Below are 25,359 nucleotides of genomic sequence, written 5' to 3'. Positions count from 1 at the left end.
AGGAGACTGCAGTAAATGAGGAAATTAGGAAACTTCATAACAAATAAATCTCCCAAGATGGCCACCAGAGACCAACGATCCCAAATGTAGCCCAAATATCACCCAGATGTAGCCCAAGTAGAGCCCAATGACAGAATGTCCCAGAGTGTTCTAACGAACAACTAGAGCACTAACAGTCTTACTTATGACAAAAGTATGGCACACCTGAAGCCATCTTGATCGGAATAAAGTGGTAACACTTAAAACATTTAATTTACAAAGGAACAAAATGAGGGGGTTCATTTTGCCATAGAAATTATGATTAGTTCTGCAGAAAGAAAAATTAGGGCACATTTTGACTTCTCAAATCCTCTTCTATTTCATAAACAAATTCTTACATGCAGACTGAAACATGCACTTTGAATACCAGCAGCAGACTTCCCTGGTGAGCAGTAGTTTTACTACAGCGATCTAATGAGCAACTAGAGTGCTAACATTCAGAATTTATGGCAAATGTGTGACACATGTGAATGCCTTCTTGATGGAACCAAAATAAAAAACTGAAAGTATTCCCACTGAGGAGACTGCAGTAAATGAGGAAATTAGGAATCTTCATAACAAATAAATCTCCCAAGATGGCCACCAGAGACAAAAGAGCCCAAATGTAGCCCAAATATCACCCAGATGTAGCCCAAGTATAGCCCAATGACAGAATGTCCCAGAGTGTTCTTAAGAACAACTAGAGCGCTTACTGTCTTAATTATGACAAAAGTATGGCACACCTGAAGCCATCTTGATTGGAATAAACTGGTAACACTTAAAACATTTAATTTAAAAAGGAACACAATGAGGGGGTTCATTTTGCCATAGAAATTATGATTAGTGCTGAAGAAAGAAAAATTAGGGCACATTTTGAGTGACTTCTCAAATCCTCTTCTATTTCATTAAAAAATTCTGACATGCAGACTGAAACATGCACTTTCAATACCAGCAGCAGACTTCCCTGGTGAGCAGTAGCTTTACTACAGAGCTCTAATAAGCAACTAGAGTGCTAACATTCTGAATTTATGGCAAATGTGTGACACATCTGAATGCCTTCTTGATGGAATCAAAGTAAAAAACTGAAAGTATTTCCTACTGAGGAGACTGTAGTAAATAAGGAAATTAGGAAACATCATAACAAATAAGTCTACCAAAATGGCCACCAGAGACAAAATAGCCCAAATGTAGCCCAAATATCACCCAGATGTAGCCCAAGTATAGTCCAATGACAGAATGTCCCAGAGTGTTCTAACGAACAACTAGAGCGCTCACAGTCTTACTTATGACAAAAGTATGGCGCACCTGAAGTCATCTTGATTGGAATAAAGTGCTAACACTTAAAACATTTAATTTACAAAGGAACAAAATGAGGGGGTTCATTTTGCCATAGAAATTATGATTAGTGCTGCAGAAAGAAAAATTAGGGCACATTTTGACTTCTCAAATCCTCTTCTATTTCATAAAAAAATTCTGACATGCAGACTGAAACATGCACTTTGAATACGAGCAGCAGACTTCCCTGGTGAGCAGTAGCTTTCCTACAGTGATCTAATGAGCAACTAGAGTGCTAACATTCAGAATTTATGGCAAATGTGTGACACATCTGAATGCCTTCTTGATGTTACCAAAGTAAAAAACGGAAAGTATTTCCTACTGAGGAGACTGCAGTAAATGAGGAAATTAGGAAACTTCATAACAAATAAATCTCCCAAGATGGCCACCAGAGACCAACGATCCCAAATGTAGCCCAAATATCACCCAGATGTAGCCCAAGTAGAGCCCAATGACAGAATGTCCCAGAGTGTTCTAACGAACAACTAGAGCACTAACAGTCTTACTTATGACAAAAGTATGGCACACCTGAAGCCATCTTGATCGGAATAAAGTGGTAACACTTAAAACATTTAATTTACAAAGGAACAAAATGAGGGGGTTCATTTTGCCATAGAAATTATGATTGGTGCTGCAGAAAGAAAAATTAGGGCACATTTTGACTTCTCAAATCCTCTTCTATTTCATAAACAAATTCTGACATGCAGACTGAAACATGCACTTTGAATACCAGCAGCAGACTTCCCTGGTGAGCAGTAGTTTTACTACAGCGATCTAATGAGCAACTAGAGTGCTAACATTCAGAATTTATGGCAAATGTGTGACACATGTGAATGCCTTCTTGATGGAACCAAAATAAAAAACTGAAAGTATTCCCACTGAGGAGACTGCAGTAAATGAGGAAATTAGGAATCTTCATAACAAATAAATCTCCCAAGATGGCCACCAGAGACAAAAGAGCCCAAATGTAGCCCAAATATCACCCAGATGTAGCCCAAGTATAGCCCAATGACAGAATGTCCCAGAGTGTTCTTAAGAACAACTAGAGCGCTTACTGTCTTAATTATGACAAAAGTATGGCACACCTGAAGCCATCTTGATTGGAATAAACTGGTAACACTTAAAACATTTAATTTAAAAAGGAACACAATGAGGGGGTTCATTTTGCCATAGAAATTATGATTAGTGCTGAAGAAAGAAAAATTAGGGCACATTTTGAGTGACTTCTCAAATCCTCTTCTATTTCATTAAAAAATTCTGATATGCAGACTGAAACATGCACTTTTAATACCAGCAGCAGACTTCCGTGGTGAGCAGTAGCTTTACTACAGTGATCTAATGAGCAACTAGAGTGCTAACATTCAGAATTTATGGCAAATGTGTGACCTATCTGAATACCTTCTTGATGGAATCAAAGTAAAAAACTGAAAGCATTTCCTACTGAGGGGACTGCAGTAAATGAGGAAATTAGGAAACGTCATAACAAATAAATCTCCCAAGATGGCCACCAGAGACAAAAGAGCCCAAATGCAGCACAAATATCACCCAGATGTAGCCCACATGTAGCCCAATGACAGAGGTGTGCAAAACACTTATTTGTTGTGTATTTGCAGTTTTATATAGTGCAGACTTGTCAGGTATTGGAGTGCTTTACATGAGCATTGATTACATCACACAAGATCAAATTCATTTTGGTTGTAGACATGGGGAGATTAAGTGATTTGACCAGAATCACAGAATGTTGAGCTGAAGCAGAAACTCCAACCTGGTTCCTCAGTTGCAAAGTCTGCAGCTCTGGAAGTAACACCACATCCTCTCCCCTAGGTGCAACATTTAATCAAGTGGTCAACTGGATAAAGAAACATAAAGATTACAAATAATTTAAAAGTTCTTTGTCGCTATTTGAAAACTCAGAAAAGATGTCCTCATTTTAGTTTTTTAGAACACTAACCATAATTTTGATGCAAATAAGACCCTATCATATATGTAATTTCTAAAGGAAATACTCTAGGTATTACAGTTTTGATTACATCAAGATGATGTCAGGCGTTCCACACTTTTGTAATAAATATAGAATGTTAGCAATCTAGTTGTTCATTGGGATACTGTTGAGAGGCAGAGGCCAGGGGCACGGACTCTGAAAATTGAAGGCAGGTAGGAGAGTGCAGAGGCAACAATTTGACCACACTGGGCAGGCAGGAAGGGCAGTGGCAGCACAACAGACTATGGAGGGCAGTGGAAAGGGGGGCAGGGGCAACACACCAACAATACAGGACTGGCAAGAGAGGCTGTGGCAATATATTAGACCATTGTGGGCAGAAGGAAGAGGCAGTGGTAGTACAAAGCAAAACCAAAGGAACTGGGGTGGCGGAGTGGGCTAAAGAACGGTGATGGATTAAACCCATATCAGTTGACTGGGGGTGATTGCTTGCAATGTTCAACACTCCGTCCATCATTTCCTTTGGTTTTTGCAGTTGTAGTACAACCATACATGCCGACAGACCCGTTTCAGCCAGGAAACGTCCAATGTTTTTAAGCTCAAATGGGCTTTATTTGATCTGTCTCCTGTCTACAATCTCCTCTTTTTCAATGTAACTCAAAGGGGAAAATCAATACCCTAATTTGTTTTCAAAATCTCCCTCTTACCAAGTTCAAAATGTTCGCAAGTATGGTACATTGGATCATGGTAGGCAGGAGGAATTGGGGTAGGGACATGGACCTGGATAACAGAGGACAGGAGGGACATGGAGAGGTGCACCAAACTGACCCTACAGGGCAGGCATCAGGGTTTGCAGCAACCCAATACACCACACAGCGCATGTGGGACGGGAGTGCAGCACAACAATCCATAGAAAGCAATAGGGAGGGGACAGGACCATGCACATGGACAACAGAGAACAGAGGGGAAAGAGGCAATGGTAGCTAGCAGACCATAATGGACAGACAGGAGAGAAAGCTGCAGCATAACAGACCATAAAGGGCAGGAGGGACGAATCAGGGGCATTACAATGGAACAGACAAGCCAGGAGGGAGGGAATAGGGGTCTGCACATGGAAACAGAGGGCTGGGGGCAAGGGGGCAGGGCAGGAACAACAAGATGACCATGGAGGTCAGGTAGGATGGGCAGTAGAAACAAGACACACCATGGAGAGAAACAACAAGACTATGATGGCATACACACAGACCATGGAGGGAAGGTGGGAGGGGGTCAGGGGCAGCTAGCTGACCACACAGGGAAGGTGGGAGGGGCCATGGCAGCACAAAGACCATGCATGGCAAGCGGGAGGGTTAGTGGCAGCACAATGGCTATGATGGGCAAGAAGGAGGGTGCAGGGGCATGCACAAAGGACCATGGAGGATAGAAGGGAGGGTCAGGACCTGGGCACAGACAAGAGAGTTCAGGGGAAGGGGCCTCACAACAGACCGCGTGGGGCAGGCTGGAGGAGCAGTTGCAGCACAACAGACCAGGGAGGGCAGAAGGGTGTGGCAGTAAAATGGACCATGGAGGACAGGAGGAAGGGGATAGGGGCATGGCATGTGGACAGGCAGGGTGGAGGTGGCAGAGACAGGTTACAGTCATCTGACAATGCTAGGCAGGTGGGAGGGGAGTGGCAGCTCAACAGAACACTCAGAGTAGATAGGAGTGGCAGGTCCATGGAACATGGTGGGCAAAAAAGGATGGAGCAGGGGCATGCACAAAGACATCGGAGGGCAGGGGAGAGGAGAATAGGGGCAGCAAGCTAAGCACAGAGGCTAAGCAGGAGGTCAATGATGGGCCATAGAATTGGGCAATCAAGGGCAGGAGGAGTGGACTGGTACATCATGCTAAATGGAGGGCAGTGGCAGCACATCAGACCATGCATGGCAGGAGGGAGGAGGCTAGTCCATGGATTCAGAGAACAGAGGATAGGGAGGAGGTGGATGGGGCAGCAAGCTAACTGTTCGGAAAAGGTGGGTATTAGGAACTTTATTGTTTTTAAAATGTGTGTCTGTGCGAACTACTTAAAATATGAACAAGTATGCAGCATAATCTCACTTTTATTCAGGAAGAAGAGGACGTTTGTGACTGTGACTCCGGGCTCACTTGGCAGAAACACCCCCTGACCCTCCACCCCCCATCGGAAAATGTAATGCCTGTGAAAAGGGTAGGTGGACGCAGTGTTATATAGAACATAGTCCTGAGAGCACGATTGAAAATGAAAACTAGATATAGTATATGGTATAAACTATGCACCAAAAAGTGTGATATAAGATGAACCGGGGTGTGAAATATAATATGCAATACATTGTGCGCAATGACAGATTCATTGGAGAGCGCGAGATAGCACAGGCACTAGCACGTGCTATGCAATATGCGCCTTGGAGTGTAATATGCACAGGGCAGTGTTGTGTAACTAACTAGTCTCTAAAGTTGTAATATAAAATATGTGCTGGGGAGTGTAACGTTGCATATGCACTGTGACAAAGATATGGATCCCAGCTTGTAATATGTATGGCATAGCGCTGTGCGTTATCACATAGGCATCGAGGAAGGCACGTTAGATGGGGCAATATAACCGGTGCGAAGGCATGTGTGGCATGACATATTCACGGGGTGGTGTTACAGTGCATATGGGCTAGAGAGTGTCATAGCATACGCACTAGCTGGTGGAATACAACACAGAGGTGTGAGGCACTCGGCGGGCACTGGTGGGTGTAACACAGCATTGGGCTCAGCCAGGAGCACGCAGTAACTCTCAAGTGAGGTTCGTCTCCTTTCCAGAGAGTAAAATAAAAAGTATTACACATCCGGTGGTGGATGTGTGTTTTATTAACCATGAGGGGGGTTTCTTGCCTAGTTTGGTCGAATTTTTGTCGAATCCCCTTTGAATGGCTTGGTGTGCGTGTAAATTAAATGTGCCCGTCAATAGCTACCCATGTTTGTATAAATAAACAACAAGGGTGTCTACTTGGAGAGTACCCACCGGTGGGGGCGCCAGGATTAGGCACGGTAGGGCGTCAGACAAGTCAGAGCTTCACTAGCGGTATAACTACATTCCATGTGGATTCATTCTATGCATAGTCGCCTTTTAATGAATATCACGCAAATCGTCATGGTGATAGGTACATACGGTTTGTCCAGCATGTCCTAGGTGTTTCTATAAATATATATATTTTTTAAATAATAAAAAACAAAGGCCGGCCCCGGGGGATGGGGTCTGAGGAGGGGGGCAACGCAGCCCCCTCCTAAAGAATTTTTTTTTAAAAAAGGCCATGACCCGGGGGTTGGGGTCCCTGGGGCCGAATAAGGCCTTGGGAGGGCCAAATTTATTTTTTTCAACCAAAAAAATTAGGGTGCAGGCCCTGGGGGATGGGGTCCCCAGGGCCAGTAAATTAGAAAAAGAAGGGGGGCCACACAGCCCTCCTTCTTAAAAAAATAAAAAAAAAATAAAAGACCGGCATCGCACCGGAGGCCACGCCCCCCTCCTTGCAGCACTCTGCAAACGCGCCCCCTGGCCAGTTGTAAGTTGGGGAATTAATTCCCCTTCAATACTGAGGGTCACTGAGGGCCAACTAGCCCAACAGGTATCTCCAGTATGCGCCAGGGAGCTGCGTTGCAGACAGGTGTTCTGAGGCCACGCCCCTTTTTACACCTCTATGCAACGCAGCTCTGTGGCGCTTACTGGAGGTACCTAGTGGGCTAGTTTGACCCTAGGGACCCTTAGGATTCAAGGGGACTTAATCTCTCAACTTAGTACGGCCACAGGGCGTGTTTACACAGTGGTGAAGGGAGGGGGCGGGGCCTGAGGTGACGTGTGCAAACACGCCCTGTGGCGCGTTTTCAGTTGGGGAAATAATTCCCTTTCAATCTTGAGGGACCCTGGGGGCCAAACAGTCCACCAGGTGCTTCCAGTAAGTGCCACTGCTCTGCGTTGCAGAGAGGTGGTGCAGGCTGTGCCCCTTTTTACACCTCTCTGCAATGGCGCTTACTGGACGTACCTAGTGGGCTATTTTGCCCCTAGGGATCCTCAGGATTCAAGGGGACTTAATCTCCCAACTTAAAAAACGGCCACAGGGCGTGTTTACACAGTGGGGAAGGGAGGGGATGTGGCCTGAGGTGACGTCTGCAATCACGCCCTATGGCGCGTTTTAAGTTGGGGAAATAATTCCACTTCAATCCTGAGGGCCCCTGGGGGCTAACTAGCCCACCAGGTGCTTCCAGTAAGCGCCACTGAGCTGCGTTGCAGAGAGGTGGTCCAGGCCGTGCCACTTTTTACACTTCTCTGCAACGCAGCTCTGTGGCGCTTACTGGAGGTACCTAGTGGGCTAGTTGGACCCTAGGGACCCTCAGGATTCAAATGAACTTAATCTCCCAACAAAAAACGGCCACAGGGCGTGTTTACACAGTGGTGAAGGGAGGGGACGGGGCCTGAGTTAACGTGTGCAAACAAGCCCTGTGGCGCGTTTTAAGTTGGGGAAATAATTCCCCTTCAATCCTGAGGGACCCTGGGAGCCAACTAGCCCACCAGGTGGTTCCAGTAAGCACCACTGCGCTGCGTTGCAGAGAGGTGGTCTAGGCCGTGCCCCTTTTTACATCTCTCTGCAACGCATCTCTGTGGCACCTACTGGAGGTACCTAGTGGTCTAGTTGGACCCTAGGGACCCTCAGGATTCAAGGGGACTTAATCTCCCAACTTAAAACGGCCACAGGGCGTGTTTACACAGTGGGGAAGTGAGGGGACGGGGCCTGAGGTGACGTGTGGAAACACGCCCTGTGGCGCGTTTTAAGAGGTAGTTTTAATCCCCTGCCCTATTATATACTAGGGGCTTACAGAGGAGGTCATGCTGATCACAGGGGGACCCCAACGCATAGTGTTCCCTAGTGTATGTAGGTGTTTTCACTGTATTCTGAGTGTCTTTTAACATAGCACTGGCTCTAGGACTGGTTAGTCAGACTCAGTTACCACCAGTATCCGTCTGAAAAGTTGAGGGTACAGGATGATTTTGCAACAAGGCTTCTTTCTGCTCTTCTGTTTGTTCTTTCTGCACGTTATCCTTCTTCCTGCACTTTTCTGCGTCTTTGAGGACTTCTGTTGCTTCTTTCTGCATTTCTTTTTTTTCTTTCTTTGCGTTTTTTCTTCTTTCTTCACATGTCCTATCTCTGTAGGCATAGTTAGAAATTAGCATTTAAAAAAAAATTGAAATTCACTGAAAAAACCATAGGTTTTAGGCACGTTATAGTTAGGAATTAGCATTTAAAAAACCTTAGAAATTCACTGAAAAAACCATAGGTTTCAGGGGCGTTATAGTTAGCTGGACTTTTCACTCGTACAAAACCATTGAAATTCCCCCGTTATAGTTAGTTCAGCTAACTATAACTCGCGCGCCCGCAATGCACTGCTGATGACGTCACATATTATATCACTCATGAAATGGTCAGTGACATCACTCATGACATCACTGATGACATCTCAAATGACATCACTGATGCCATCATCCTTGTGATAGAGTGGCAGACCTCCTCTCCCCTAATATAACCTTTGATACACACATTCAAAAATAGAAACTAAAATTTTCAAAACAATGGACATACCAATATCAGTTACAACAACCTATTCAGTAATTCTAAGATCCACATACACATCCACTCATTCACCAACAGTCCTATACAGTCACTCATACATATACTCACTCATCATATGTCCTCATACACCTATACATCCTGTTACACAACGCCACACATCCATAGAGTTACTCACACACATAGTCACTCATGCTAATAAAGAATCAAACATCCATTTACTTGCATATACAGTTATACATACACCACCACACTTACTTCTACAGAAACTTACACATACTTAGTCTTTTAAACAATCACTTATAGAAACACATACGTATTCATACAGGAACTCTTTCAATCTCTCACTCTCACATATACTCACTTATATACACCAATAGTCACATACTCTAGTTTAAAACATATGTAGTTACTCATAAAGACACTATTGAGACAGTCATTCACTCACTAACACACCCTTGCACACACTCATCCACCCATACAGTCCTGCACACATGCTGTCTTCAACACATACAAACAGTGAGTCACTCATTCATGCACCTATGCACTACGTAATACCCCCCACCGAACCATACAGACACTCAGACACTCATACTGATACTCAAACAACCAACTAATAACCTATATAGACACTCATGTAGCTACTCACCAACCCATGCAGCCACTTATACACAAAGTGAGAGACTGATACACATATTTACATATTTAAACATTACTCACTAAGCCATGTATTCACTAAGATACACTTAATCAGTCAGTTATACAATCAATTTTTTAAAAACAAATCATCCATTTAGACACTTATATACCCATTTATTCTTCCATCGACCTTGAGATGTACATATATAAAACATATGTAATTTTCATAAAAACACACATTCACTGGATGATGTCATCAGTGATGTCATTTGAGATGTCATTTGAGATGTCATCAGTGATGTCATGAGTGATGTCACTGACCATGTCATGAGTGATGTAATATGTGACGTCATCAGCAGTGCATTGCGGGCGCGCGAGTTATAGTTAGCTGAACTATCTATAACGGGGGAATTTCAATGGTTTTGTACAAGTGAAAAGTCCAGCTAACTATAACGCCCCTGAAACCTATGGTTTTTTCAGTGAATTTCTAAGGTTTTTTAAATGCTAATTCCTACCTATAACGTGCCTGAAACCTATGGTTTTTTCAGTGAATATTATATATACATATATATGATTATTTTGTATTTATTTATGTGTGTGTGTGTGTGTGTGTGTATATATATATATATATATATATATATCGCAATATCTACAGACTGCTTCTGTGCGCAGGAGCAAATAGTGAGGTGTTCTTACAGTCTTCTCACTTCCTGACTTTGTGCCCGAGTGCACTGACCACCTGATACAAACAGTGCAGTGTTCAGTCTGTGTTGGAACACATGTAATTACACTTTAAAAAGATAGTTAAAAATAGCTGCAACTATTGGCACGGTTATTGCTACTTTATTTGTGTTACATGTCTGTTTATGACTGGTCGTTTACAAGAGGTGTTCGTTGTGTCATTCAAGGCTTTCGTCACGCTGGAAAGAAAGTGTAAGTAATATGATACGCCAGCCGCGGTCGTTAGACCCAAAATCCCCAAATGCGATGCAGTGCACGCAACGAAATTCGTTTTATTAATTTATATGTTAACTTACCTGTAAACCTCCGTAATCCATAGTTTACTACCCCCACCCTGCCCCTCCCCCTCCCCATGTCACCGCCCCCAGCAGTTACTCCTACTACCGACCGTGGCTGTGATACGCTTTTACGTATAGCACAGCTAAGTCTGTGGGCAATGTGGCTTTTACTGTTTCTCGTGCTGGCTGGCACTGCAGCCTAAACTCCTCGCACTGTCCGTCCATATGCCTCCAAACTCTTCCTACAGTCTGTCCATGTGCCCCAGGCTTACCACACTGTATATATGCGCCAAGAACCTCGCACACTGTCCATGCGTCCAGTGACGTCTCCTCCGCATACAGGAAGCCCCTAACTTCCTCTTTATCAGAAGACAGCAATGACAGCCATGCCACACTTACCCCAGAGAGCGTTGGCTCCCACTCCACACTCCTCCAATCAGAAGAGAGCAGAGGCGGTCATCCCACACTCCTCCGATAAGTAGAGAGCAGTGTCAGTCATCCCACCCTCCTCTAATCAGAAGAGAGTAGTGGCGGCCATTCAATTCTTCCACAATTACAGGAGAGGAGTAGATACTGATCCAGCGGAAGCATCTTCAATACCATCATAATTTGCCACTAGCGAGTCAGAGTCGTGGAAGCCATCTCCCTCTGCTCCATGGGGAGACTACTAGAAGCATACCCACTCTCACCAATCCCATTTGTGGTGGAATCCATCTTTTTCTCACCCATAAAAGAGAGAGCAGTAGAGGCATTTTACTCACAATCAAAAGAGAGGTATGGAAACCATTGTACTCTCTTATTCCCCTCGTAGTAGCAGTAGGCAACATTCTAAGCCAACATGCTCTTCCATTCCAAGAGACAGTAGTGTTGGCCAAGACACTTATTTTCCATAGAAGGATACAAGAAGCCACCTTATCCAAAACCTAGGTCTAGAGACAGCTCAATTAGGGAGAACTGGGAAATCTCTCAAATGGAGGGAGTCTGATCCGGCGGACCGCAGGTATCAAGCGTGAGCACTGGCCACTAGGCAACTGTGAGTGCTTCTACAAGCCTCATGCTTAGAACGTGAAACTGTTCAGGCCACCTCTGCCTTGAAGTGTGATTTAGAACATGTCCAGAAACCAGGATGAGCATAACATAGAACTAAACTGTGTAGTATTCTTTTGTACTACAATTACTAACATGAGCAGGTTAGACACTGTAGAGATCACAGAACAGACGATGCTGATGCAGGTCTCTCTCAGAGGGTCTGACATTGGCGGGGGGCTATTTGGAATGCCCCATCGATGCTCTGCATAAAAATGATTTGGCAACAAAAGATCTCTTGGACCAAAAATTGACTTTGATGCATCTGGACCCATACTACAGACCAGTAGCTCTCCCAGTCCACCTCTATGTTACCTTGGAGGCGCAATGTAAATCGTCCAATTAGTACTTACTCCGTTGTTGAAACAACTTCTATTTTTGGAGCAGTAGGTAAGCACACATTTCCCTAAACTAAGCCCAAAGTATGTCCTAAACCAGTGGTTCTTAACCTTTTGATGTATACAGACCCCTTTGAATCACAACTCAAAGCTGGCACCCTGAGTCATTTCTATGATTTGAACCTCAACAATAATACACAAGCAACTACACACTATATAAATTCAGGCCATCTACTTTCATCGGCAACTGCATGTTTACATTTTAGAGTGACTAAATTGGTATACACCGGTTAAGAACTAGGTCGCATCCACAAATCAATAGGTATTCAAGATCAATTATAGTGCTCATCAGAAGTGGTGGGATACAAGTAGTGAATGTGCTGGCACTGGCCCCACACAGACACAAGACAGCAAACAATCTTGGTACTGATAAAGATGGATCGTGCATGGCCTTTGTGTCAATAGGTGGCACAGACAGTGACTGAATAAAAGCTAGAAGACCAGGTGCTAATTATGTTTCGGACGTCCATCAAGGGGTCGTACTATCTTTATAAGCCACACGAAAAAACTCAAGCCCACAGAAATAAGAGTAAACTCCCCAGACCTGCAAGCACTGACAATCGCTGGGTTAAGGGAGGGCCACCTGCCGTTTAATCTGCTGCTCACAAACTGCTACATCAACCCGGCACTGACTACTGCCAGTATGACATCCCTTACCAACACGCTGGAAGATATATTAATAAAATATGAGCACTACAATGTAATCATCGTAGGAGACTTTAACTTGAGAGGCTTGGAAAGGGCCCCGGGAAAACAAAACAAACAGCAAAAAGCAGGCCCACTGCTTTGTCTTCTTAAAAATGTTAAACTCCACTCAACCCACTTCCTGATGAAATCACGATCACCCTCGTGGTGCTCCAAACCATCGTTCTAGAATATATCTACCATAGATTATATCTTAATCAACGAGAAAACGGCGGAGAGGCTGGAAAATTTCCAGGTCGATTATAGAGGGAACAGTGACCACAGGCCTCTATGCTCAAGATTCAACTTAGGTATGGAAGCGGCAGATCTCCAGAAAATGATAGGAGAAACCACAGGGGACGAACGCTTCAGAGACATTAAAAGAATAAAATGGACAACCTCTCTCGAAGGGAAAATGCAGGAGTGGGTATTAACGCGGCAGGCTCGAGGATTATGGGAAACCGACTCAGAGGTGATTGGTCGCTGGGAGGAACTGACAGAAGACCTGTGGCGGAAGCTGGGCAAAAATCACCGTAAAAAAGAACCCTGTCATAAGGCGCACTCTTTAAAGAACCAACAGACATCGAAGAGCCTGAGACAATGCAAAGGAGCGCTAATGAAGGCACTTAGAAGAAGGAAGAAAAGAGGAACATCGGCAGAGGGGGCCTCCATAGTTGCACTAAGAGCCACCTTCAGGAGGAAAGTAGGTGAGCAGAAGAGGAAAGAGATGGAACAAAAAAATGGATCACGGTATTTGCCCTGCTAAAGGAAAAGAACAATGCTAAATTATGGAGGTACATCAACCGCCTGAGCTCTCAACCTAGGAGCAAGGAGAACAATATTGCAAGCAATGAGTGGGAAGAGTACGTAAGGGGATTATATACCAAAGGTACACCAGCTACTGAGCAATACCCTTTGAAGAACATCCGGGAAACAGGTTCCTACATAGCCACTCTCCCCAGGCACACATAAGACGAAGGACAATGGATGCTTGAGGACGATGGATTTACGGAAGCCGAAATAATGATGGAGATTATGAAAATGAGGAATGACGGGACGCCAGGCCCAAACGGCATTCCAGTCTTGGCTTTTAAAACAGCTCAAACATTCTTTTCCACAGTCCTCACCCCGTCATACAACTTTTCATATGCAACAGCAATAATTCCACACTCATGGAAAGGATCTATCCTCTTCCCTATTCACAAGAAAGACGACCACTCCAACCCTGCAAACTACAGGCTAGTGGCCCTGCTGGATGTAGAAGCCAAAGCTTTTGCCAAACTACTATTGAGAGATCTAGAGGACTGGGCTAATAAAAACGAAATATTACCATTCTATCAGACTCGCTTCAGGAAAAACAGTGCAACAACAGATAACATCATGACCCTGGGCTACCTCTCAAAATGTGCTGTGAAAGTCAGGCACCCTCCGTTGTTTTGCTGTTTTATTGATTACAGCACGGCTTTTGACAAAGTCGATAGGGGCAAACTCGGGGGAAAACTGCTATCCTGGGGGGTACCTCCCAAGCTATTGAAAGCCATCATATCCCTTCACGAGGGGACCTGGGTACAAGTCAAATTAAGCCCCACAGCTCAATCAGCAAAAGTCGAAACCAACAACGGACTGAAGCAGGGCTGCGTCCTGGCCCCCCTTTTATTTAATCTTTATACTGCAGATATGGGGGGAGCCCTGAAAGAGGCAAGACTAGTTCCACCGAGACTGGGCACGGCGAGAATGGCAATTCTACAATCGCAGATGATACCATAGTGATAGACCACACAAGAGTGGGCCTCCAAAGAGCACTTAAGGAGCTGGGGGAGTACAACAAGGAGAATCACCTGACAGTTAATCAAGGCAAAACAAAAATAATGATATTTGGCAGATACTCGCATAAAAACAAGCAGTCTGGAAGTTGGGAGATCACCAAATTGGGACCACCATAGCCTATAACTATCTTGGTATTTGGTTAAACGAGAGGGCAACATCGGCAGCTCATACAAAACATCTAACTGCTAAAATCAACAGCATCATTTTATCAACGAGACACCTGAGTCAACGCTTGACTAGCCCCACAGCAGACCCCATGCTGAAGGTCCTCAGGGCAAAACTAATCCCGGCTGTTAACTACGGTCACTTGGTATTTCTAGGAGCTTTAGATAAACTTATAGCAGCAGCGCAGGTCAAAGCCCACAAGATTGTGCTGCAAAAACCCAGGAATGCAAGGAACACGAGATTACGGCTGGAATTAGGACTCGGCAGACCCGAACTGGCCCTCCAGGGAGATCTAATAAAATACTATATTAGAGTCCTTAAAGCACCGCACAACTCTCTCAAACATCATCTTGTAACAATCTTCAGAGAAGAGGACTCCCCCTGGTACACCAAGCTGGGTAAAGCCAAATTTCCACACTACATACTTTGCACAGATATAAGTTTTTTTTTAATGTGCGTGGCAGAGTTCCCTTGTGCAACTAGTCTCTGATGTCAGCACCTTGAAAAAGTGACACAGATTTTCCCACTTGACTCTGGTGGTGTAGCCAAAATATATATCTGGTATAACATACAAACTCCAGAAACTATAGAACTGGCCTGACACCTCCTGTATATTGGTTATTATGGCACTACACTGCCCCTGCAAATGTACCCCAGGAGCGTTGCACTATTTTAAGGCAGTTTTTAATGCTATTAACACTGCAGTAATTAATTTGTGAAATACGGGTGTCCTCTTTTCGAAAGAAATCAACACACAAGGCATTTGGAATGTTACATATAAGCACCCTGAACCCATGGAAATGTCAGACATAAGCAATCTCAAAACTTGGTAACTATGCCTTCACAGGCAGGGTCAACTACTTGGCAAGCGTCTTTCACAAAACTTAGAAGGCCGCACCACCATTTTGAGGCGAGCACTTTCACTTTTAAACACTACGTGCCGGGATTTAAGATTACTAAACAAAGTGATGCTGGCTAAAAATTCAAGATTGGGTGACAGAAATCCAATAAAGGAGAATTACTGCTAACTATGAAAGAGTACATCTAAGTTGACTTTAGGGAAAATGATCTCGATACCCTGCCTGTCATCACAGCATGGCAATTTAGCAGGAGGGGACTGCTGTCATCACCGTACAATATATGGTGCAGGAGGTGCCAATCAAAGGCAGACCCCTAGATGGGATGATGCCTTGCATCTCGTGCGGATTTAGGGGTTGGGTTCTGTTATTGCTTCACCCACATTGCAAAACCATGGGTGCAACGTCAAGAACTGCCGATGGGGTGAGATTTTGAGGATTTTGTGGACACCAGTCTATACTCAAAGACCTCTGGAAGCGGTTTGCAGGGAGTACAGACTTGGAACACTGTGGTGTGCTGCTAATGCAGATCCACCCAAAATTAACGCTGAGCTCGTGTGCATAGTTCGGTTTGGGGAGTACGATACGACAGCAGGTTCAGTGTGCGGTCTCTCAAAGTTCTTCTTATAGGTCCATAGTTGTGGAGACCAGGAGCTTCAGTGCTTCCACCCTGTCCGGGATACATATACCCAGAGTTTGCTAACTAGTCTTGTGTAGAAGAGGCTCTGTGTGCTTCTGGCAGATACTAGATGGAAGACATCCAGACACAGATGGCCCACCAGTCTTGGGCTCAGAGATTGCCCTCCGGTCCCCGAACTGGTAGAGGTAAAGGAGTGTTCACAGGGAGAAAACATTCCCCATGTGGAAAAAAATAAAAAAGTAAAAGAAACCATTCCCAGTATCACGCCGGAAAAGATACAACTTACTCAACATGGAACTGTTAAAATAATTAAATTTAAAATCTACATTGATAACAGGAGTATACATTTTCAGATTCCCTCATTTCTTTAGAATGTGGAGAAAAATGCACGAGTAATCTACACAGCCGATTGAACACTGCAGTCACTACAAAAGGAACTCGAACAGCATCGTACAGGGTGCAAGACAGCAGAATGCTATAGCCCATTATCTAATGGTACTCGAATGGGTCGTGGTCCCTTCCTCTTGCAGTGTCCCCTTTCACTGTAAGGAATGTTTTCCTTTCAACATACCCGAAAAGTTGCATATTCCATCACAGTACACAGGGGCAACACCTTTGTAATCACGAAATATTGTTCCTCGGTCAATGCTAAAAGATATTACACCCGCCTCGTCAAAACAATAAGTTGTTGAGGCGCCCTGGAAGAGCGGTAAACGCATTCTCCAAGTTTCCTCTATAGTTTCCGTTGTCTGCGGGGGCAAGCCCTTGTCCCCTTTAGATGCCCGTACCCAACGATGTTCCTTCCTTAAGAGATAAGACGTGTAACCCTGTTAAACAATGCTGGATGTTTAAGCTCCCCGTAACGGATAATGCTACGTGTCCTACTTCGGAAGAAAGATAAATACTACCATGGGCTCAACGTCACAGTACCCCATAAAAGAACGATATTGTGGCAGAAAATGCCAGTACTCGATGATGCCATGCCCAGAAAAAGACACAACTTCACTGACGGTGGCTAATTAAGTTGTGAATTCCCACCAATCAGACGGTCCAGTCCATAGTCTCTGATGTTGTAATGTTCCAAAGGGTGGTTTTGCCTTTCTCCTTTACCTTAGGATGTTGTGGGCCTCCATGCTCCGATTCTGGTAACTGGAGCAAACCACGGCCACTCGGAGGGGTGAGGCAGGCATTCTACTGTCCTCAGCCTGGGGCCTCGGTGACCTAAAACCTCCGGGAGGACTCTACAGCACCACCGCTTCTCACACAAAATGGCGTCGGCAAACTCATCATACCCTGTCAACGAAGGTAGGGACAATGAAAGTACATAGAAACTGCCACAATGCAGAGAAAGAGAAGAAAAACTAAATAAACAAAGGGACTCTATTGGCATTAGAAACAAGTTGTAGGAAATGCATCAGAGAAAGCTATGAAACCAGTGCACGGGACATAAAACGGAGGAAACTTTTATGGCAGGTCCCTTCCAGTAAAAATATTAGAGATGCGCTCTTCCTATTACAGAACCAGACACGCTACTCTGCATGAGGTAATGGATCAGGGCACAGGCAGGCACCTGAGGCGTGATGTGCTCCAGCAATTAGGAAACACGGAGAAGCAGCCTTCGGTTACCTGTTTTACGTAGCAGGCAGCTGTAGCGAGAAGTGAACATGGAGAAGCAACCTCCCATACGCGTGTGTGGAAGAGACGCCGTGCACGAGCAAAATCTCCAGTCCGGGTGGGCGGGGCCTAATGGAGACAGGGCGGACACCAACCCCGCTTCCAGAGAAGCCGGACACAAAAGCAACGACAATAGATCTCGCCAGGGCGAAGCAGCGCATGCGCTGCAACACAGGCGAGACCTAAAAACTGGCTCACAGCTCCAGACAACTCAGCCCAAACAAGGAACTACATCGAAGAACCCAGGCTTTCACAAATTTTGACATCAGCCCATTTCCTCTCTACGACTTTCTCCAGACTTGGCCGTTTTCAGAAACATATACAAATACCGTATTTGGTTATTTCCTGTGCTGTATGAATACACCAATCTAAATCTTCTCATGGCGGCTTTTCCAGTTTTGAAGAGCCGTGTCATAAAAAAGAGGGTCTTCCCACTATTTCTGCAACTAGGTCAATAAAATATCAAGTGTTCTCGCCTGCACTTCTAAACGCTCCCAAGTTTGAAAGATTAATATTATGCAAGACATGGCAACCATTCGCACCCCAAATGCTTGCATAATATGGGAACGAGACATAGACTGCCCTATTACAGATGAGCACTGGAAATTCTGGTGCTCACAAATGGCTGCTCTCTCTCCTAATTATAGACAGTGGCTTATCCATTTCAAATTTCTACAGTAGTAATCCTGTACGCCGATGCATTTGCAACGAATGAGGCTCACACCAGATGAGTGCTGCAAGAGATGCATGGTCCCAAGAAGAGTGGCGAAGGGAAAAGACCGTCCCGCAAATCCACACTCTCTTTTATGGGGGGAAGCTTCAGGTAAAATCCGGCACTAAGGTGCACAATCGGGGTTGGTGCCGGCCTTGACACCATCCGCCGCCACCAGCCCCGCCCCTTCCAAAGGTGGCGAGGACCAGCATAACCGCCATAAATGAGGGGCACCCGAGTCCGGTTGTCGCCTTAGCAGACTGTACTCTACACTCAGGAGCAAATTTTGGGCCACACAATTTCACACACAAAGCTAACATGCCTTTTGGGCTATGTGCAGGACTTCCCGCCAGGAACCCGCCGCTTGACGACCATGCTCTTATTGGTGAATCGCTGTGTCGCTATACACTGGAGGAGGAAACTGGCACCCAAAATTGAAACTTGGATACAAAATGTGACCTATTGTCAAGAACTGGCTTCTTACTTGGAGCAGATGCACCCACCACCCCCCGGCCCAAAGATATCTGGGAACCATTCCTATTATATATCCGCACACCGGAACCTACTCCTGGACAACCAAATACGATAAACTTCCCCACAGGCATTCAGACCTCTACCCAAAACTGATAGCCCCTCAATGAATACGATCATGTTGAATTATGATATGTCCCTGTATCTAAATACAAGTGTGCGCAAATGGTCCTATTTTCTTTATCATGACCTAACCTGCCCAATGGTGAATGACGACTATTTCGACGTTTCCCTTGATTTAGTTGTAAAGCCTCACTTGTCAGTTTTACTATCTGTGTAATATGGGATGCCCAACTGTGATATTCTCTTTGATTTGGATTTCCCCCTTCCTCTGCTTTTCCTGCTTCCCCCCTTCTTTTCCCACTTTTTCCCTTTTCCTTACTATCATGGTTCACCTGATAGGAGGATATACGAACATGTTTGGTATTATTGTCTGCTGGATTTCCAGTCTCTAATTGTGCTTGTCCTTTGTTACAAATGTCAATAAAGACAATTTTAAAAAAAAGTTTGATAGATTAGAGAACTGAGGCACTGGGACATAAAAGAGATTTATCCAGGGTCCTAATGTATCCTTGGTAATGCCACACATTGATTCTATACACAGCATAGATTTTGGGGTTCCTGATTTTTTTCCACCAGTGCATCAAACGACTACCGAACACTACATCAAGAGTGAGAAACTGGGCCACAAGGGAAAAAGAGGGAAGCCCTCATTGGTGTACGCTCCCTTTCACTGCACTGTTCCTTTCACAATTTAATCTTAAAAGCGTTCTCATTTGGTCCTAGGTAAACAGGAAGTTGTGCTATGAGCTTTAGCTCCCAGAATAAGGAGGTCATTTGTGGCAGAAGCTATGGTCAGTATAAATTAACACAACACAACAAGCACTGGCAAAGCCAATTGGTCTCGCCTTGGCTACCAGCCTTTTGGATTTGCCACTTTTATCTTGTTTGTTCTTGATTTTTCCAAAACTTTATTTTTGGGGAGGCTACTGGGCCCCATAAATCTGGAGAAAGAAAGAGTGGCTGAAAGCAAAAGTATATTTTCGGCCTCATTAACCATACTTTGCAGTAGTACTCCCTGCACTTAAGGACACTACTTTGTGTTTGGATGTGCTCCTTGTGAATGGACAGTATGCCATCACTCACAGTGAAGTCAGCCAATAGCTGAAGTGGACTGAACCCTTGCCCAATGCTGTATGCTGAAGTGAGCAGGAGACAAATGTGAATGGCACAACAATAGGCCAATGGAAGAAGATTGCTGGCGGAAAGGTCCTGTAGGTGCTTAGTTTATTATGCAAATAATTTTAGTACAATCAAAAGGTCTTGGCTAACGCCAGACCTAAAGAGGGAGGAAATGGTGCTAGATCTCAGGTCACACTGCCACAGTCGGCTGATGGACCACCAGACCAAATACATGCTTGACCAAAAACTTTTGCAGGGTTGAATTTTGCAACAGATGTTCTACCAGAAGTAATAAAAATCATAATTTGCTAAAACCATCAATGTTGACGGATGGACACTAGTGAGATTACTACCCATGCTCATTCCCACATCAAACACTGCAAGGGCAATAACCAAGAGTTCAATGCCTTGTAATAGTCAGGGACGCACATGGATGTGTGTAGACGCGACTGTGGTATACAACTGCTGACTCTGCTATAGACTTCGGTATTTTTGTATCTGCCAGTATGAAGAAGATTAAAAGTAGAATATTTGCTGCAAAGTGCATAGCTGCTCCCTACTAAAGCTCAAAACGCTTGGAAACTAAACCAAAACAATTCCTACTAAAGTGTAACAGGCACTTACAAAGCCATTTAACCAATTAAAAGTGTGGTGGTTCTTATAAAATGTGGAAATAATTAAAAAAATATAAAATACATAAAAATAAAGGTCTAGTCCAGTAGCCAAGACACATCACTGGCAAAAATATGCACTAATTTTCTGGCAGCTGTGCACATGTGATTGGTAAAATGGGAGCGAGCCAAAAGACGAAGTGGGCTGGCCCATGCTGCGTGCTATGATGGGCAAAAGCAAACTGCAAATGACACTTGAACAGACCGGTGGATGAACAGGGCTGAACAAAAGCCCCTGTATGTATCCATCCAAGCATGTGTTTTATTATATATATATTTTTTTAAAACATGAGGCTGCCTCTAGCTCAGACCCAAAAAAAGAAAAAGTTGTCGTGGACTAGTGCTCAAAAGGAAATAGTGTGACCAAGAAGATCTACTACCAACAGAGATTTCAATAACAAAACGGTATGTTTTTTTTTAAATCAGAAAACTGGTGAGTCCAGGTGTGAGACTTCATGAAAGTCAACGTGGGCAGTGAGATTCTTCAAGACTGAGACTTCACCCCATGGTATGAGTTAAAGTTCCACCGAAGGATGGAGGCACTTACAGCAGATTCATACTGTTATAGTAAAGTCTGTTCAGATTGGTAGCGGGTAGCGGGTAGCGGATACCACCTTTAAAGACCAGTGGTCACAGAATCTACTCCACCTATGGCTTTTCTGGATGGGCTTAAAGGAAGAGTGTTCCTTGGTATAAGAAGATCCTATCTGCCCAAATCATTAAAAACACAACTAAGGTCCAGGTTACTGGAGGAGCTCACGTGCCGACCTCACTAAATACACCAGAACGGTATAGGTTATTGAAAAAAAACTATGTGCTCTATTAAAGACACCACAATGGTGCAGGTTTCTGGAGGATCTTATCTGCCGAAGTCATAAAAGGCACTACTACAGTAGTATTGCCTACAGGAAGATTTAAAGAGTTAATGACACAATAGTTAAAGCTACTGGGATATCCTATATGCCCAACCCGTTAACACCATTGCAATAATATTAGGTATAGTAAGATCTTTATGCCCAACATATTATAGACACCTCAACTGTACTTTTACTTAGAAGACCTTACATCCCCAATATATCAAATATCCAAACTCACTAAAGACACAACGGTACAGGTTATTTAAAATAGTAAGTATTAGGTAAGCATTTGGTATAAAAAGATCCTTAGGCCCAACACATTATTGACACCTCAACTGTATAGATAGTTGGAAGACCCTACACCCCAACTCATTTTAGACCGGATGATACTGTTTATTAAATGATACTAGGTACCCAACACATTAAAAGCCCAACAAGGCACTGGTAAATGAAAAAGTGGCTAAGTCAGTCAGTCAATAACTTTATTTCAGCCATTACGGCCATAAAAGTGTAACATTCATACAATACAATACAAACATAGTAACAATCAATTTTAAAAAGACAATCCTTGGTCACTTAGGCTTTTTCATTTTGAAGTCCTGGCTTTCCTGAAGCACCAAGGTTTAGGAATCCTCAAAAGTGCATGTGCGCGAAATATAATACAATGGTAACCATATTGCAGAAACCTGGGATTGGTAGAGACTACCCTATCCCCAGTTAATAGATAGAAACTGCAAAAGTGCCAGTGCCATGAGTACAAAAAGGACAAAAAACTATTACAAAGATTCAGGAATAGGTTCAATCTGACTGAGTAATGCATTAAAAATGGATTACAAAAACATTAAGAACAATTAAAATCAAAACCAGGAGGTGTATCAGTAAAAGTCTATCCCGTTAAAGTTAACGGCATGACCCGTCATGCACTACAATTCCATGTTTGATACAATTCTTAAACATTGAATACCTAAGTCATTAAAGAAACATCAATGGTACTGGTAATTGAAAGATACTAAGTACCCAATCATTAACGACAGAATAATCATACTTTTTATTTAAAAAGTACCTGTCATTAAAGCCAAAACAGAGGCATTAGCTATTAGAAGATCCCTTCTGTCAAACCCATTAAAAACACCACAAGTGCACTATTTGCTGGAGGACTTCATGTACCCAACTCAACTCTAACACCACAGAGAAGGGAGACCCTACGTGCCCTATGGATGAACACTGCTGCAGCGGTCAAGGGCGATCCTATGTGCCCAACTCAATAAGCACCCTGTAGTGCTTTGGGTGTAGCAGGATACTGAATGTTCAACTGTCTGTCCCACTCATCTCCTCAGGAGAGCCGGTGGGGGGTTCTGTGAAGCATACTATGAGGCTCTGTTAAGGACCACACCTCTTAAAGGTGTTCCTTTATGGAAGAACCAGTATGAATGAATGATAGTATTTATAGAGCGCACGGTTACTTGAGTGAGTGCCCTGGCGATGAAACAGGTCACCCACCTATCCACCTTTAGTTGCATCTATTTAGGGGTCTTCAATTATATTTGTGGGAGCTGGTGTTGTGCGTATTCTATCCGCATAGTGTGTTTTTTCTGTGTTCCCCGCTGGCATGTAACATATCAGGTTGGAACCTCTATTTTTCCACAAGCTACCAGCTCTTCCAAGACACAGCCATTCCACAGTGGCCAGGCCTGGACATGTTCGTGGTCACGTGTCTCACCGTGTGAAAGGTTTGTGTTGTCCAAGGACGGAAAAATGCACTTTCACAAACAAATATGGCTTTTGAATCATTTGAGCACGTACACACGGGTTCATGACCTTTAAGAGTGTGTGTGTGTTTAGTCTCATCCTTAACTGGATGCTTCAACTCTGTAATACACATGCATAGTATACACAAACACACATGCATAGAGCTGAAGAAATTACCCAGAGTCCTCAAAGTTGGACAAGTGAAGGAGCAGCCGGGATAAGAACTCGGGTTTTTCTAGTTTCTCAGATGACAACTTATCCACTAAACCCCATCTCCCATTTAACTTAGGAGAAGAGGAGGGAGGCGGGGGAGGGGGATTACGTGTTCTAGCTAAGTGGGGAAAGGGTCATGGCTCGCGGTGACGTAACTACATGTGATCCCGCTTGCTCGAGCAGTGTGTTAAATAGTACAATGTCGACTAGTGACTAAGTAATGTAAAAAGATTATTCAAGAAAACACAGCTAAGGTTATGGAAGGATTAATTACATGTTTTTTTTATATTTACCTTATTTTTGTAATATGACAGAAATATATTGTATTATGTATGCCATCTGTATAGAGCTTCATACCAATGTTGTGGCCCTGAAACACATATCTGCTATGCCATAATTATTGATTCATTGAGACGAGCAGCAAATTAGTGTCTGGTCTAGAATGCTCAATGTTTCTTTGCATTGTTTAACGGAGAACGCCAAACATGGCTAACTGTACGCCAGCCCAATCAGCCATTTGAGAGCAAACACCTTCCCAGGAAATGTCCAGATTTCATCCAGAACTTGCTCCCGTGAAGATCATGGCATTTATATAGCTTCAGTGGGCGGTGGAACTTCTTTGATAAACCAAAACAGAAACTAGTTTCAATCCTGAGAGGGTTGACTCAGCCACTCATCCTTCCAGGGTTGAACAAAGGACTGTCAGTGGGGAATGCTGAAATCTATTAGTGAAAGGAAAAGGCATTTCGGTTTGTGCTTCAAATTGTGTTTCAAGCGTTTGTAGAGCACATTTCTACCTTTTGTTTGGACACGCAGCATTTTTTGGGGGCAATTTGTGCTTCTGCGCTCTGCATTTTACAAAGGGCAGCTCCCGTTTACAGTAAACCTCAAGGTAGACCTGGAAGCTGTCACTGAAGGCAGAGTACTCTGTTAACAGATGCATACTCTCCAGGAGAGATCTCCATTCTGGGGCATATGGAGAGGAAGTGCGGGGCGGGCTGATAAACATCATGTTTCCTGAATGAGCTATTTGTCTTTCAGAACATGGGAACCAGATCTGGGGCAAGGAAATGAGAGAGTTAATGAGTAGCCATAATTAATACAGCGGCAAAAAACTCATCAAGATGCCAGTCAGGTTTGTAACTGGCCCGCCTATGAATGTATAAATAATTTTGCAAAGTGAAGGGCTGCAAAATGACTCACCTCGAGGCGCTCCATCATGTGTTTCTTGGTTTTCTTGTACAGCATCCACCACGAAATGAATTGCTTTGTAGCGCTTGAACTTTTTAACTGGTAATGTGAGTGAGCTAAAGCTAAAGAGATTTGCCCAGCATCACGTGTGGAGTCATGTCCCCCGATTCCCTCATTGAAAACATAGACATTAGGCCACGTCTTTCAGTTCTTCTTCTTGACTTGAGCAGTGTCTGTTAGTTTGGATGGTGCCACAAGTGTTGCCATGTTATAGTTTTTTTGGCAGCCAGCCCATACCTCTTGTCTCAAAGTAGGGCGTGCATCCCTGTGCTGACCTCATAGTAAAAATGA

The 25,359-nt window shown here is 43.9% G+C and overlaps 1 protein-coding gene across 4 annotated transcripts in view; it reads right to left on the bottom strand.

The window, feature by feature from the left end:
- The window catches only part of LOC146833125 (sphingosine 1-phosphate receptor 2-like), a 641,976-nt gene that overhangs the window by 170,071 nt on the left and 446,546 nt on the right, over positions 1-25,359 (bottom strand). The window contains exon 1 of one of the 4 annotated variants that reach the window (XM_085600751.1): positions 25,021-25,140. The exons of the other annotated variants lie outside the window; for them this stretch is intronic. The gene's annotated coding sequence lies outside the window, so the exon portion shown is untranslated. Of the gene's footprint in view, positions 1-25,020; positions 25,141-25,359 lie in introns of those variants that run through there. 4 annotated transcript variants of the gene reach the window in all.

Source organism: Triturus cristatus, chromosome 4_2 (genome assembly GCF_964204655.1).
Source record: "Triturus cristatus chromosome 4_2, aTriCri1.1, whole genome shotgun sequence".
Classification (NCBI taxonomy): Eukaryota; Metazoa; Chordata; class Amphibia; order Caudata; family Salamandridae; genus Triturus; species Triturus cristatus.
Note: the sequence above shows the minus strand (reverse complement) of the source record. Positions and strands in the feature narration are given on the sequence as shown.